At 46.5% G+C, this 13,833-nt stretch overlaps 1 long non-coding RNA gene across 1 annotated transcript in view; it reads left to right on the forward strand.

Moving 5' to 3' along the window:
* Positions 1-282: 282 nt before the first annotated feature.
* Positions 283-13,833, forward strand: part of LOC132249335 (uncharacterized) — a 34,605-nt gene continuing 21,054 nt past the window's right edge. The window contains exon 1 of the long non-coding RNA XR_009460752.1: positions 283-589. This is a non-coding gene — a long non-coding RNA (uncharacterized LOC132249335). The remainder of the gene's footprint in view (positions 590-13,833) is intronic.

The raw sequence follows: 13,833 nt of genomic DNA on the forward strand, positions 1-13,833 counted from the left end.
GGACAGATGTTCATGTTAGTGCCTTTGTGAGCTGGGATCCCAGCTCTTCTGATCTTCTGGGAAAGTCTTACTTAATAGTAAAAGGTAATTTGTCTATTATTTATTTATGTATTTATTTATTGTTTAATGATCTTGAAAGAATGGAATAGAAAAGTATGTCCTTGCACTAGAATTCTATAGGATGGGGTAGCAGGCAGGCTGGCTGGCAGAGACTTGTAGTAGACTGCGCACATTTAGCTGTAGCACTCTGGAGGCGGGCAGAAGTGACAGCCCAGCTGCAGGCAGTTGGGAGTGATTATAGGCTGCCTAGGGGAACTGGGACAGCTGATCCAGCTAATTGGCTGGCCACAGGAAGTTAAAAGGCTCCCAGGGAAAGGAGCAGCAATAGCTGCTGCTGCCAGGTTAGTGGTGGCAGCAGTAGGTCTGGTTGTTTATCAGGACCTGAAAAGAAACCCAAGGCTGTGAGGTTGGAAACAGCTGCACAGCCACAGGGCTGGAGTCAGAGCCAGGCAGAGAAAGAAGACTGTAGTGCAGAGGAAGCAGCAGTGAGCTGGAGGCATGTTCTCAGGGCTAGAGGAGACTCAAGACTGTGAGTGCACCCTGTATGAAGTATATTAAATTATGCTATTGAGTGTTGATTTATGTTTGTGATGGTTCCTGAGAGGTAGTAAAATAGTGTGATGTCTAAGGGCTTTTGACCTAAGCAAACCCCTGAACCAGCTACAGATGAAGTTTCCCCACACCCTACGCCCCCCCCCCCCCCCCCCCCCCCAGTTGCTAAAGCCAGTGTATCATCTTTGTGAAGATTTGAAGGCCTTTAGAATGGATTTGGTATCACACTAGTTTATTGGCCTCTTTGATACATGACTGATGGTGTTTCCCTGGCTATCATTTTGACTTTCTGATGCTTGCTAAATTCAGACTGGTGAGGGCCCTAGCAGATACTGAGACAAGTAGTAGTTATCTATCTTCAGCTGCTTTCTTTCTAGGCTAGTGTTGGGTGCACCCCTTTTCAGGCTTTTGGGCAGAGTTTCTATTAATCTTTTAAACTGTTTTCAGAATGAACCGGTCTCAGCACTGGGATTTGGAGAAACTCGTTTACTGAAGATAAGGTTATAGACAGCCTCCCCAAAAAATTAAGAGCCACTAATGGAGGTATTGAGTGCATGCTCTGATGCCTTCTAATTGTGCATGTCTATGAGGGGAAACCAATTATGCACTGAATATACATTTAAGTACTAACTGGATGAACATGGTGGGCTACTGCAAGAACAGCTTCATGGCAAAAATAGCAGAGCACACCTTTTCTTACTTAAACAACCAGTTGCCTAATCTAGCTGAATATCTGATGGTAGTATAAATGGAGCTACATGCAGAAGTGAGTTTAACTTCTTACAGTGAATACAGTTAAAAGTAAAGGGAGTACACTTCTGAGGTATTTACACATGCAAAAATGAACTATAACAGTCATGATGAATTGTCTTGTAAGGAGATACAAAAAAAATCCAGGATGATAAATTCACTGCACAAAGGAGTTGCACTGCCTAATGTCCATCGATAGAGGACTTCTGCCCTTATCTACTTCAGGTGCGTGAAAGAGGTTACTATGCCTGGACCATAATTCTCTTCTGTCCCTCTCTACTCAAGGTCAGCTTTGTGTTGTTGAAGCCATTTTTAGCACCTGTTCTTGTACAGCTTAGCTGCACAATTTTTTTTTTTTTTTTTTTTTTTATTAAGGAAGCACTGCACACTTCTAACCTTCTGAAATGATTCCTGTCAACTTTCACTATATATAACATACAGTTGATGATGCATTCATTGGTACACTTCCTAAATTGGGTTAAAACACCAGCCCCTATAGTTCTCCATGAATTCTTCTATGTTCTGTTAACAATAATGTAATCTAGTCTGATAAATGCCATCCATCAATAAGTAAACAAGGTTCTTTGGATAAATCTGATATCTTTTCATTAAACTAAGTCTCAGATAACTGGAAAAATTCTTCTTTGCTAGCTTTTGGGTACAAATACCCTTTGTCAGGCTGGGGAAGCATCTGCCATTGGTCTGTGCTCTTCCTGGATGGAGTAGTAAAGCAGCTCCATAAATCAAGAGCTGTATCTGAGGATGGGTTGTTTGTCTGGTGGGGTTTGTTTGTTTTGTTTTAATCATAAGCCTCTCCTACAAACTTAACTTTCTGCAGGCAGCAGGAATACAAACACTGCTTCTTAAAGGCATTTTGAAGACAATTCCTGAATGCTGTGGCCAGGATACTATGGTCTACTGTACTTGTCACAGAATCGGAAACACTGGAGAATAGAAATAACTCCAGTCCTGCACCTGAGGCTTCAGGGGTCAAATCAAAACAATTTTGGAGCAGCCTCAAGAGCTGCTGTGTTCAGTTTAACTGCCCGTGATGTGAGGGCCAAAGTAGTGAACAATGCCTGAAGCTGATTATTATAAGATAGTGGCTCGCTGGTCATGCCCCTTCTCACTCACTCGCACTGAGGAGTTGGGACTAGGTGGGTGTGCTGGTGGGGTGTGGGGCTGTGGTTGGGGGTGAAATTGTAGCTGCTGCATTTGACCTATGCCACTTGCGATTTCCCCGGAGCAGTTTCCTGTATAATCAGTTTGCAACATTAACTTGACTGCTGATGCTTCAGTGGAAGTCAGAAACTTGCTCCTTTCTCCCAAACATTGATTCTCATATTCCAGCAGAATAAAATGCTCCAGAATCCAGGCTGCTCCTGTCTTATTGGTCACATATTGCCCTGTAAATTGAAGTAGGCAGAGAATAGGCTATGGCTAAAATAGCAGAATGATCCTCAGCCTGGTTCTGTGTAGGTGGGGAAGAGAGGGCATGACTAGGGAACCAAAGCCTTACAATAACCACCTGCCAGCATAGCTCATCTCTTCTCTCCTGCCCCCCTCCTTTCTGATCACAGGGAGTTAAAATAGCACAGAATGGTTCCAGCTTGGGAACAAGCTGACAGTTGCATGCCAGCTTGGGTATTGTGTGTCAAAGGCTGCACATTTCTCCTACCCACGACACGCTGTAAGCAGGAATTCCTGAGGCCCATGGCACCTTGGGCACAAAGTGCCATCATTACAGAAGGAAAACACAGTTGCTTCTTCTGCCTGTCTTCATCAAATTAGATGGAAAATGTCTGCCTTTTTGCCTTCACGCCACCCTCAATCATGCTAAGCACTTTCTCTGGGTCAAAGACTACCTTTCTTAGTATTTGTCCATAATAACTGTATTGCTACCATCAATTAAAGGAAATAACCATTCGCGCTTTTCTTTTTTCCACTTGTCCCCACCCCCACCCAGCTCTAATCTGAAACTTTCCATGTATGCTGTAGTGGCTGGAATAGAGTCCATTTTTCCATTAATGGACACAACAGGCTTTTAAAATTGGGCAATGCTAGATTGGTTGGAACCACAGCTCCAGCTGCACAGAGTTGAAAAGACAGACCTCCTCAGCTCCCTATGTTCTCTCCCCCTCTTTCTCTCTCCCCCTTGTTAAGCTCTGCAACTCTTATTTTACAATATGAAATGCTGTAAAGTTGACCCCTCCTGGAAGTAAAGCTGTGGGAAAGGCAGCATAGCCTGATGACTCCAAGCTCTACATAGACGTTAGTTTTGACAGAGTTGTAACTTTTTGGTAGCACCATTGAAATTATGTCCCAGTCCTTCAACTTATTTCTATTTTCTTACTGCTTTACCTGCCGTCACTGAAACATGGCAAGGTAGCCATGCTGGCAAGCATCACAGTAGGTCAGATCTCCTTTAGAGCATATGATTTAGTGAAAAATTAATGTATGCCATTATTTTCTAGACTCTCATGCAGGGCATCAGATGAGCTGATGGTATAAGGCTAGAAGGGACCCTGTGACTATTTCAAGACTTGGACTCCAGAGGAGCAAGGTAAAGGCTGCTGATGATATTGCAGCAGCCTAACAAAGACTGTGTTTGTCCTTAGCTGGTCTGCAAGTATAGCCAGTGTCTAGCAAAGGAAGAGTCATAATTTTTCTCTTTCCTCTTAAGAGGTGACATTTCTCGGTATTTTGAAAAAGGGTGACTTTTAAATCCTTCAGTTCTTCTTTCACCTAGGGGTGTGCTCCTGGGGACAGTACAAACAGAAATGCCATTAGTTTGGACCAAGGTACTAGTTTGTTAAAATATAGACCATGGGACGGGGTGCAGGACTGCAGGGTTGCTTTTATCATTCTAAAAATTCAAGTGTTGGGTGTGGGCAGAAACTGACTAGCCAATATTGTGTGACAAGTCATTGCCAGATGGTGGCAGTGACCGTGCTATTGGAACACTGCTTGCAGTGAGACTTATGCCTATATTTGTGTCCCAGATCCAATCTGGCATTGCATCTCTCTTCCAGGGAAGAGCTAGGCCTATGAGGTATTTTAGCACTATTGTTATTAACTAGCCTTCATCTTGGAGAGGGACATATCTAACTGCAGAAAAGGTGCAGTTCCAGCATCAGGAAGTGCAAATTTCTGGAGTAATACGCTTGACATCTTGCCTAAAAGGAACATCACAAGGTATAAGAGGTTCAGACTCCATGCTTGGGCATCCTGTAGAATGCTAATAGGGGCCTTTCTTCTGTTCACGTTTTTATCTGAACACCTGTCCTCTGGGAAGGAGATGGAGGCTAGCTAATCACTATCATAATGCCCATTGTTCTGGCCTGGACCAGAACATCTTAGAAATAATAACAGGACACAGCATTTTTGATCTGTGAGCTGTTGCTATGGAGAAATAACTATTCATATTTATAAAGCTTTTACATTCCTGCAACAGTGTTTTGATTTTTCTCAATTAAAAACATTGTTTGTAATCTAACAAGCCTATTAAAGTTTGAACAGAGGCTGCATGGGCTCCCACTGTTTTCAGACTCATTTATGATTAGAAAACTTGCAGAGATTAATGGTCCGAACGTCTGGTAAGAGGGGGAGAGAGCAAGGAATTTCTCACAAAAATCATAAATGAGTCTGAAAATGCCTGTGTCATCTGCAGACTTGGTCAGGGTGCACTCTAACCCATCTTCCAGGTCACTGATGAAAATATTGAACAAAACTGGCCCCAGGACTGACCTCTGGGGCAACTAGACATCAAGCCATTGACTACTATCCACTGGTTTTTCTATCCAGCCAGTTGTCTATATAGTTTACAGTCCATTCATCCATCCCATACTTCCTTAGCTTGCTTGCAAAAATGCTGTGGGAGAAGCCTTGCTAAAGTCAAAGTATATCACATTCACGGAGCCCATCATCTCATCATAGAAAGCAATTAGGTTGGTCAGGCATGGCTTGCCTTTAAGAACAGTCAGCATGGATTCACCAATCACCTTCTCCTCCAAGTGCTTAGAAATGAATTCCTTGAGGACCTGCTCCATGATCTTTCTAGGAACTGAGGCAAGGCTGGCTGGTCTGTAGTTCATCAGATCCTTCTTCTTTCTTAAAGATGGGTGCTATGTTTGTCCTTTTCCAATCATCCAGGACCTCCCCTTAATCTTCATGAGTTTTGAAAGATGATGGCTAGCAGTTCTGCAACCACATCAGCCATCTCCCTCAGCACCTTCAGGTGCATCCCATCCAGCCCCATAAACTTGTACACCTCCAGCTTTTCTAAATGGTTCCTATCTTTCACTACTGTTGGCTGCTCACCTCCTCCACAAACTGTGCTGCCAGATGCAGTAGTCTGGGAGCTGACCCTGCCTGTGAAGACTGAGTTGGAAAAGGCATTGAGTACTTCAGCCTTTTCTGTATCCTCTATCACCAGGTTGCTGACCCATACTTTCCCTGAACCCCCTCTTGTTGCTAATATACTTGTAGAAACCCTTCATATTACCCTTCATGTCCCTTGCTAGCCACAACTCCAGTTGTGCTTTGGCCTTCCTGACTTCATCTCTGCATGTCCAAGCAATACTCTTATACTCCTCCCTAGTGGAAACTTGCACAAACAACTTCTTATGAGCTTCTCTTTTGTGTTTTAGCTCACTGAAGAGTTCCTTGCCAAGCCAAGCTGATCTTCTGCCATACTTTCTAGCCTTCCTGAACATTGGGATGGTTTGTTCTTGTGCCGTCAGTAACATCACCCTTGTTGTTCTCCCCTCTGACCCTAACCCAGAGACTTTAAACAGACGTATCTCCAGTTTCATAGTGGAGCTCTGAGCAATCCTATGACTCTCTTACATAAAGTGCAATTCCTCTTCTCTTTTTGTCTTTTTTGTGAAGTTTATAGCAATCCATGACAGTGCTCCAATCATGCACGCTATCTCACCAAGTCTCTGTTATTCCAATCGTGTCATAGTTTGGTGACTGTGCAAGGACTTTCAATTCTTCCTGCTTGTTTCTCGGACTCCATGCATTTGTGTACAGGCACTTGAGGTACTTGGGCAATTGCCTTCTTCTCAGAAAGATTGAGAAGGCCTCCCCTGTTGCTACCTCCTGCTTGTACTTTCTCCAGGTCACCCACTTCCCCACTTACCTCAGGGCTTCAGTCTCCTTCCTAGCTCAAAGCCCTCCTCTCTAAGTTAGCAAGTTTGTCCATGAAGATGCTCTTCCCTGTCTGTCAGGTGGAGCCTGTCTCTTCCTAGCAAACCTTCTTGAAACAACACTCTGGTCAGAGAAGCCAAAGCCCTGCTGGTGACACCATCTGTGCAGGCATGCATTCATCTGCAGGATGCATCCACTCCTGCCTGGGCCCTTCCCTTTGGAAGGATTGAGGAGAACCCCACCTGAGCCCCTGTCCCCTTCACCCTTGCACCCAGAGCCCTGTAGTCACTAATGATCTGCTCAGGGTCTCCCCTGGCAGTGCCATTGGTGCCCACATGGATGAGCAGTAGGCCTGCATGAATAGGGAAGCATTGGATTTTCAGACAGTGATTCGATTTGGATCACTGTCTTCCAAATCGATTCGTCTGAATCGGCTTTGGAAGATTCAGTGATTTGGATTGGCTGGGGAGAGGCAGGCACAGCTGGGTGGCTGCAGTTTTTCCCCGCAGCTCCTCCAGCTGTGCTCGCCTCTTCCCAGGCGGGGGGAGCTGCAGGAGAAGCCCCTATGGCTATCCTGCCAGCCCCATTGCCTGCCCAGCCCAGCTTCCCAACTCTTTAAAAAAACAAAACAAAAAAGCCCCGCACTCACCCTCTCTGGCCGCAGCAATTGGGGCCTCTAGGGGCTCATGGCAGAGCCCCCTCTCCCCCTTGCAATGGAGGGCAGCAGGGATCCCCCCCTGCGTGGCACGCATGTAGCAGCTGCCCCATGGTGCAGGTGCAGCACAGCTTGGCAGGGTGCTGCATGCTGCCTGGGAGCTGGGGCTGCTGGGACTGAGTGGCGCTGGGCTCTGGCTGACATGTGGAGCAGCCCCAGCTCCCAGACAGTGCGCAACGCCCTGCCAAACTGCACTGCACCCGCACCATGGGGCAGCTGCTACGCGTGTGCCAGGCGGGGACAGGGGTGTGATCCCTGCCCCCCCCCCACGCTGCACAGGAGGGGGCTCTGCCATGAGCCCCAAGGCCCTGGTCACTACTGCCAGAGCTGGTGAATGTGGGGCTCTGTTGTCTTAGTTTGGGGGGGGGGGGGTGTTTAAGTGCTGGGAGGCTGGGCTGGGCAGGGGACGGGGCCAGCAGGGCAGCCATGGAGGCTTCTCCTGTGGTTCCTCTGACTGTGCCTGCCTCTGCCCTGGTGTGGGAAGTCACAGAGGGGCTCTACCCTGCTGCTGCTGCTTGCCCAGCTGGGGGGGGTGTGATGCAGGCATGTCTCACTCTGGGTGGCAGCAGGGCATAGCCCGTTCCCAGCACTGCCATGCCTGCATCAGCACTGGGAGCTGGGGCTATGCCCTGCTGCCGCTTACCCCCTTCTGCCTGGAGTGAGCCATGCCTGCATCCCACCCCCTGCCCCGGCTGGGCTGCTTGCCCCAATCCCTCCCTTCCCCAACAGACTTATCAGCTGAAGGCAGCTGTCAGCTGCCTGTTCAGTCTGCAGCTGAATCTCTGAAGCAGCCGAAGCTTTTCTGAATCGATTCGGAGCTTTTAATTGGTCTCCCAACTTGATTTGGATTTGGAGATTTGGTCCCTGAATTGGGCCGAATCTCCTCCGAATCGAATTGGCTACTGAAGCTTTGCATTGCCCTAATGAGCTACATGAGGTAGTTACAGGGCCGGATGAATCTTGGTAATCCTTCCGTGACATCTTGGATCCGGGCAAACAGCAGACCTCCCAAGACAACAGGTCAGGCCGGCAGATGGATGTCCCCATCCCCCTCCAAAGGGAGTCTCCAAACACAACCACCTGTCACTTCTTCTCAGTGATATTTGGTCTTAATCCTTCCGATCTTGGGGAGGCCTGGCCTCTTCCATCAGTGAAACGTGCTCCTTATCTGTTCTTAGGGTAAATCGCTGCAAATGGAGATGAAGGTTTCTGCTTGCTGTCAGAGGTCACAAACTTCTAGATTTTACCCTCCTGGGAGTCCATGTCTTCCTCCTTGCTACCTCTACAACTGCGGAGGAAGGGCTGCCAGAGGTCTCCTTCAGCACTGAATTGATGAAGTCCTTGCCACTTCCTCTTTTGCCTGCTCTGAGGGACACCATAAGGAGGCACCGCTCGCACCCCAGGCAGTCCCCCGCCTGGCTATTACTGAAAGGGTTCTGCGAGCCATGTTCTCCACAGCGCCACACCAGGACCTGAGTGGAAGCCTCAACAGTGAGCAGTCCTTTCTGGACCAATATCTCATAGGTGCAGGCAGTGACAGTGCTCTCATTGTAATGTCCTCCAGCCATTTCCCTAGGTCTCTTAATCTGCTGCCTTTCTCTTGCTGCCTTTTATTAAGCTAGTCTTATGAAATAAAACTCTTGAACATCCAGGGTCAGCAATGTAGTGTTATAAATAAACTAGCTTTTCCCCGACCCCATTCCCTCCCCAAAAATGCTGCTCCTGCAGAGAAGCATCTCTGAACAGGTGAACTTGGCATCTTAGTGAGAGGCAGATGAAAAACAAGTTTGTACTTTGGGAGATGGAAAAGAGGGAAGGTATAGGGGAAGAGAAGACGTATCCTGAGAGGGTGAAACATGTGGCTCTTGCAAGCTGGGGAAGAATATGTGAGGAGGGGGGAGCCCCTGTGTGATGGCTGTAGTTCTGAATCCTGTGTGGGGCTTCTACAGGAATAAAGTATCTGTTCTCTTCAAGCTGAAATTTCTAGTCTTAGCTTGGATAGCATGACTTTTTTCCTTTGCTTTTTCAGAGGCTCTTGCATATCAAGTAAAGCCTCTACATTTTGCATAGTTGCTGCTGCAGATCAGATTTTTTTTTTCCTATGGTCAAATTTGCAGATAATGCCTAAGTGGAAAGAGTAGCACCTAAAGAAGAGCATCAACAAACAAAACAGTCTGAATGGTAACACTGTTGCATAAACAATGCGCTCTCTCCTCTTTATATTTCATAGACTTTTCATAGACATTCGGCTAGAAGGGACCCCAGAGGATCATCGAGTCCAGCCCCCTGCCCCAGGGGCAGGAAGTTAGCAGGGATCATAGGATCCTAGCAAGATAAGCATCCAAATGGCTCTTGAAGGTGTTCAAAGTGGGTGCTTGAACCGCCTCTGGCAGCAGTCTATTCCAGACCTTGGGGGCTTGGACAGTGAAGAAGTTCTTTCTTATGTCCAGCCTGAATCGGTTGCGGTGGTGTTTGTGACTGTTTGATCTTGTCATCACTTGGGGGGCTCTGGTGAACAGACATTCCCCCAGATCCTGATGAGCACCCCTGATAAACTTATAAGTGGCCACCAGATCACCCCTGAGCCTGTGCTTTTCCAGGCTGAATGGCTCCATGGCTCTCAGCCTCTCATCATAAGGTCTGTTTTCCTGACCTGATCATGTGCATGGCTCTCCTCTGGACTCTCTCAAGCTTCTCCACATCCTTTTTGAATTGTGAAGCCCAAAACTGGATGCAGTACTCCATCTGCGGCCTCACCAAGGCCAAGTACAATGGGAGAATGATGTCCCAGGATTTGCCTGAGAAGCATCTATGGATGCAAGCCAGCGTTTTGCTCGCTTTACTAGCTGCAGCATCGCATTGCAGGCTCATGTTCATATTGTGGTCAACCGTGACCCTCAAGTCCCTTTGATGCTGCAGGTTTTTCCTCCCAAGGTGGAGAACCTTGCATTTTTCAGTGTTGAACACCAACAGGTTCTTGTCCGCCCACTTCATGAGTCTGTCCATATCTGCCTGGATCACCCTTCTATCCTTGGGTGTGGATGCTTTACCCCAGAGTTTGGTGTCATCGGTGAACTTGGCCAGTCTGCTTCTGACACCCATGTACACATCATTGAAGATGTTAAATAGCATAGGCCCTAGGACAGAGCCTTGAGGGACCCCACTGGTCACAGCGCACCAAGACAATTGGCTTCCATCAACCACCACCCTCTGGGTTCTACCGTGGAGCCAGTTCCCCAGCCAGCAGATCGTGGTGATGTCAAGGCCACAGTTAGCCAGTTCAGCCAACTGATACCAGATCATGGGATACCAGAGCGAAGGCTTTTTTTAAAGTCGAGGTATACAACATTGATATCTTCTCCCTTGTCCAGGTGATAATTCACCTGGTCATAAAAGGAAATGAGATTGGTCAAGCAAGACCTACCTGCAACAAACCTGAGGATATTGCAATATCCCTCAGGATATTGCCTTCAGCTAGGCTGTTAAGGATGGCCTCCTTGATAATCTTTTCCAAGACCTTCCCCAGGATAGAGGTCAGGCTGCTGGGCCTGTAGTTTGCCGGATCCACTTTCCTCCCTTTCTTGAAGATAGGCACCACATTGGCCTTCTTCCAATCTTCGGGCACTTCACCAGAGCACCAAGAGCTCTCAAAGATCCGTGCCAGGGGCTGAGCTATGATGCTCGCCAGCTCCCTGAATACCCTTGAGTGTAACCCATCAGGCCTGGCTGACTTGAAGGTGTCCAGCCTGTCAAGGTGTTCCTTCACGAGGTCAACGGAGGGCAAGGAATCTCTTTCACCTGGGCCTCCCTGACCCATAGTGGGCAGGGCCATCCCATGGATTTACATCCATGAACATAAGAACTGCTCACCACACAGGTCCATCTTGCCCAGTATCCTGTGTCTCTCTGTGGCAGAGGATGGATGCTGACCAGGAGGGTGAACAGGGCATAACCAGAGCTTTTTTCCACTGTTCCTCTCCCACTTGTAGCGGCCAACACTTAAGGTATAAGAAATTCAGTAGCCCTAACTCTCATCCTCAGTTGCTACTGCTGCCAAAACTGTGTCCAGTCCCTTGTGGAAGCTGACACTTTAGCCAGATTCAAAAACACTTGGTGGCAATGAGCTCCATACTTCAACATGCTGTGTGAAAAAGAACTTGTTTTTGTTAGCTTTAAATTTATTACCTACTCATTTCAGTTTGTGATCCCTTGTTCTTGTATGGTGAGAGAGTAAATAAGGAATCCCTACTTACTTTCTCCTTACCACGTAGTATTTTGTAAGCCCTTCTGTTCCTCCTCAAGCATTTTTCTAAACTTAAAGAGGCCTAGCTTCTATAGTCTCATCTCCATATGGAAGATGAGACTCCATGCCACTAAGCAACTCTGTTGCCCTTTTGTGTACCTTCTCTAGCTCTATATCCTTTTTGAGGTGTACAGACCAGAACTAGGCACAAGATTCAAGTGGTGGATGCATCATAGATTTATAAAGGGCATAATGATACTTTCTTTTTTGTTTACAATTCCCTTAATAATCCTTAATATTTTGTTTGCCTTCTTGATGGCTGCAGAGCACTGTGCTATTTTTAGTGTGCTGGTTTTAGCAAGCTGTCCAAAATGACTCTTAGATCTTTCTTGTGTTGCAACAGCTAATAGAGCGATCCTCGTGGTGTAGGTATAGTTTGAGTTATTTTTGTCCATGTGCATCACTTTGCGCTTACCTACATAAAACTTCATCTACCATTTAGTTGCCCATCTGCTCAATAGTGCTAGATCTTTCTGTAGTTTTTCATGATCTGCCTGGTGGTCACCACTGTGAATACTTTTGTCATTCTCAAATTTGGGCACCTTGCTATTTGCTGTTTTTCTAGATCGCTTATGTTAAACAGCACAGATCCCTGGGATCCCTGTTTTTCTTTCTTTCCATCCTGAAAACTAACCATTTATACTCGCTCCTTGTTTTCTATCCTTAAACTAATTTATAATCCATGAGTGAGCATTCCCTGTAATATTATCTCACAAATACCTAACTTTTGGCAAGAGCTTCTGATGGGGGACGGTCAAAGGCTTTTTGGAAGTCCAAAATGTACTATGTCAACTAGATCACCCTAATCTACCTGCTTACCGATACCCTCAAAGAACTCTAGTAGGTTGGTGAGGCAGGATTTCTTTTTGACGAAGCCACAAAGGAAGGTGAAACCAACAGCACAAGTACAAAGAAGGCTGTAACCATGCAGTCACATGGTGTGCCCCCATTGAAGGAGGTTTGTAGTCACAGGAGCTTGCTTCTTGCTGGTACAGGGGGAGCCTGGGATTGGGGTCGACCCCACACTGTCAACAGGGCATGATGGACTCTGATATGTGATCTCACAATCGCACCTCCTGCCATGTACATATGGCATGGCGGGTGGTGTGATTGTGCGGATGGTACACTAGAATCCGTCATGTGTTTACCTGCACATGTAGAGGGACCCTTAAAACCCTCATTCATTTCTGGAAAGGGAACTCTTTGCTTCATGAAAGACCTGATGACAAATCATTCAGCTTCCTTGAAAGCTGTCATCCCTGTGACCTTTGGCATGTAGTAGGCCAGGCATTGCTCACCTGAGTCCTCTGCTTGGATCTAATCTTGGGAGAAGCAAGAGAAGCTGCTTCCTCAACAGGTTCTACAGCCACCTCTGGTCATCATCTGCAATGGCAGCCCATTCCTCAAGAATACATGAGAATTCAGCCGAATTATGGGAACGCACAACAAAACTGCCAAGTCTATGTGCCATGCATCCTATAGTTTTTGTTCAATATGGGCTTGAATTTGGAGCCCACTGACCTCAAGAGTAGTCTTTGATTAGGCTCTTATGTGGTAGCATTCTGTTCAACACTATCTGAAGCGTATAAAATGTTTATGGACTTTGGCAGGATCACAAGGCATACTGCTTATTCTCCAGGTGAGATCTGGTTTCTCTGTTGGCCATCCATTTCTAATTTCCAGTTGAACCATCCCAAATCATGGCTTTAGGAATGCCAAAAAGACCTTGCCAGCAGCCCAAGCCATTTCAAGCTATCTCAAAGCTTGCCTTCAGGTGCTCACATACCTTGTCAAAAAAACATTACTTTTTATAAAGGTTCTTCTATTATGGCTACCTCCTGGGAGTTTTACTTCCCTGATGTACTTAAATTCCATAATATTTTATAGTGTCATATTCCCTTTAGTCTTACTTCATGAATATTATTATTGACCATGAAGCAGTATCTCTGCTATCCATCTATTGCCAAATGATATCCATTATTCACAGAGTGTATTACTATTAACCTCTTCACCAAGGGATTAGCATGTGCATGTCTATACAATTTTAAACCAAAAAAGATACCCCGCAGAGCAAAACTAAAAGGGAAAGTTTGTTTTTCAGGCCTGCAGCATGAACCATGTTGGCAGTCTGGAGTCCTACCTAAGTTACCAGGGCTCTGTCTATGTACAGATGGCACACTGTCTAGAAGTTTTTTAGGATCTGGGCCTGAATGTCAATGGTGGCGGGCCTCATGAGGTTTTGGTACTTTGGTGGTAGTGGCGTGGGTTGGGGCATTTGTGGGTTTGGCTTGTTTGGTGGGTG

This window comes from Alligator mississippiensis, chromosome 3 (assembly GCF_030867095.1).
Source record: "Alligator mississippiensis isolate rAllMis1 chromosome 3, rAllMis1, whole genome shotgun sequence".
Taxonomy (NCBI): domain Eukaryota; kingdom Metazoa; phylum Chordata; order Crocodylia; family Alligatoridae; genus Alligator; species Alligator mississippiensis.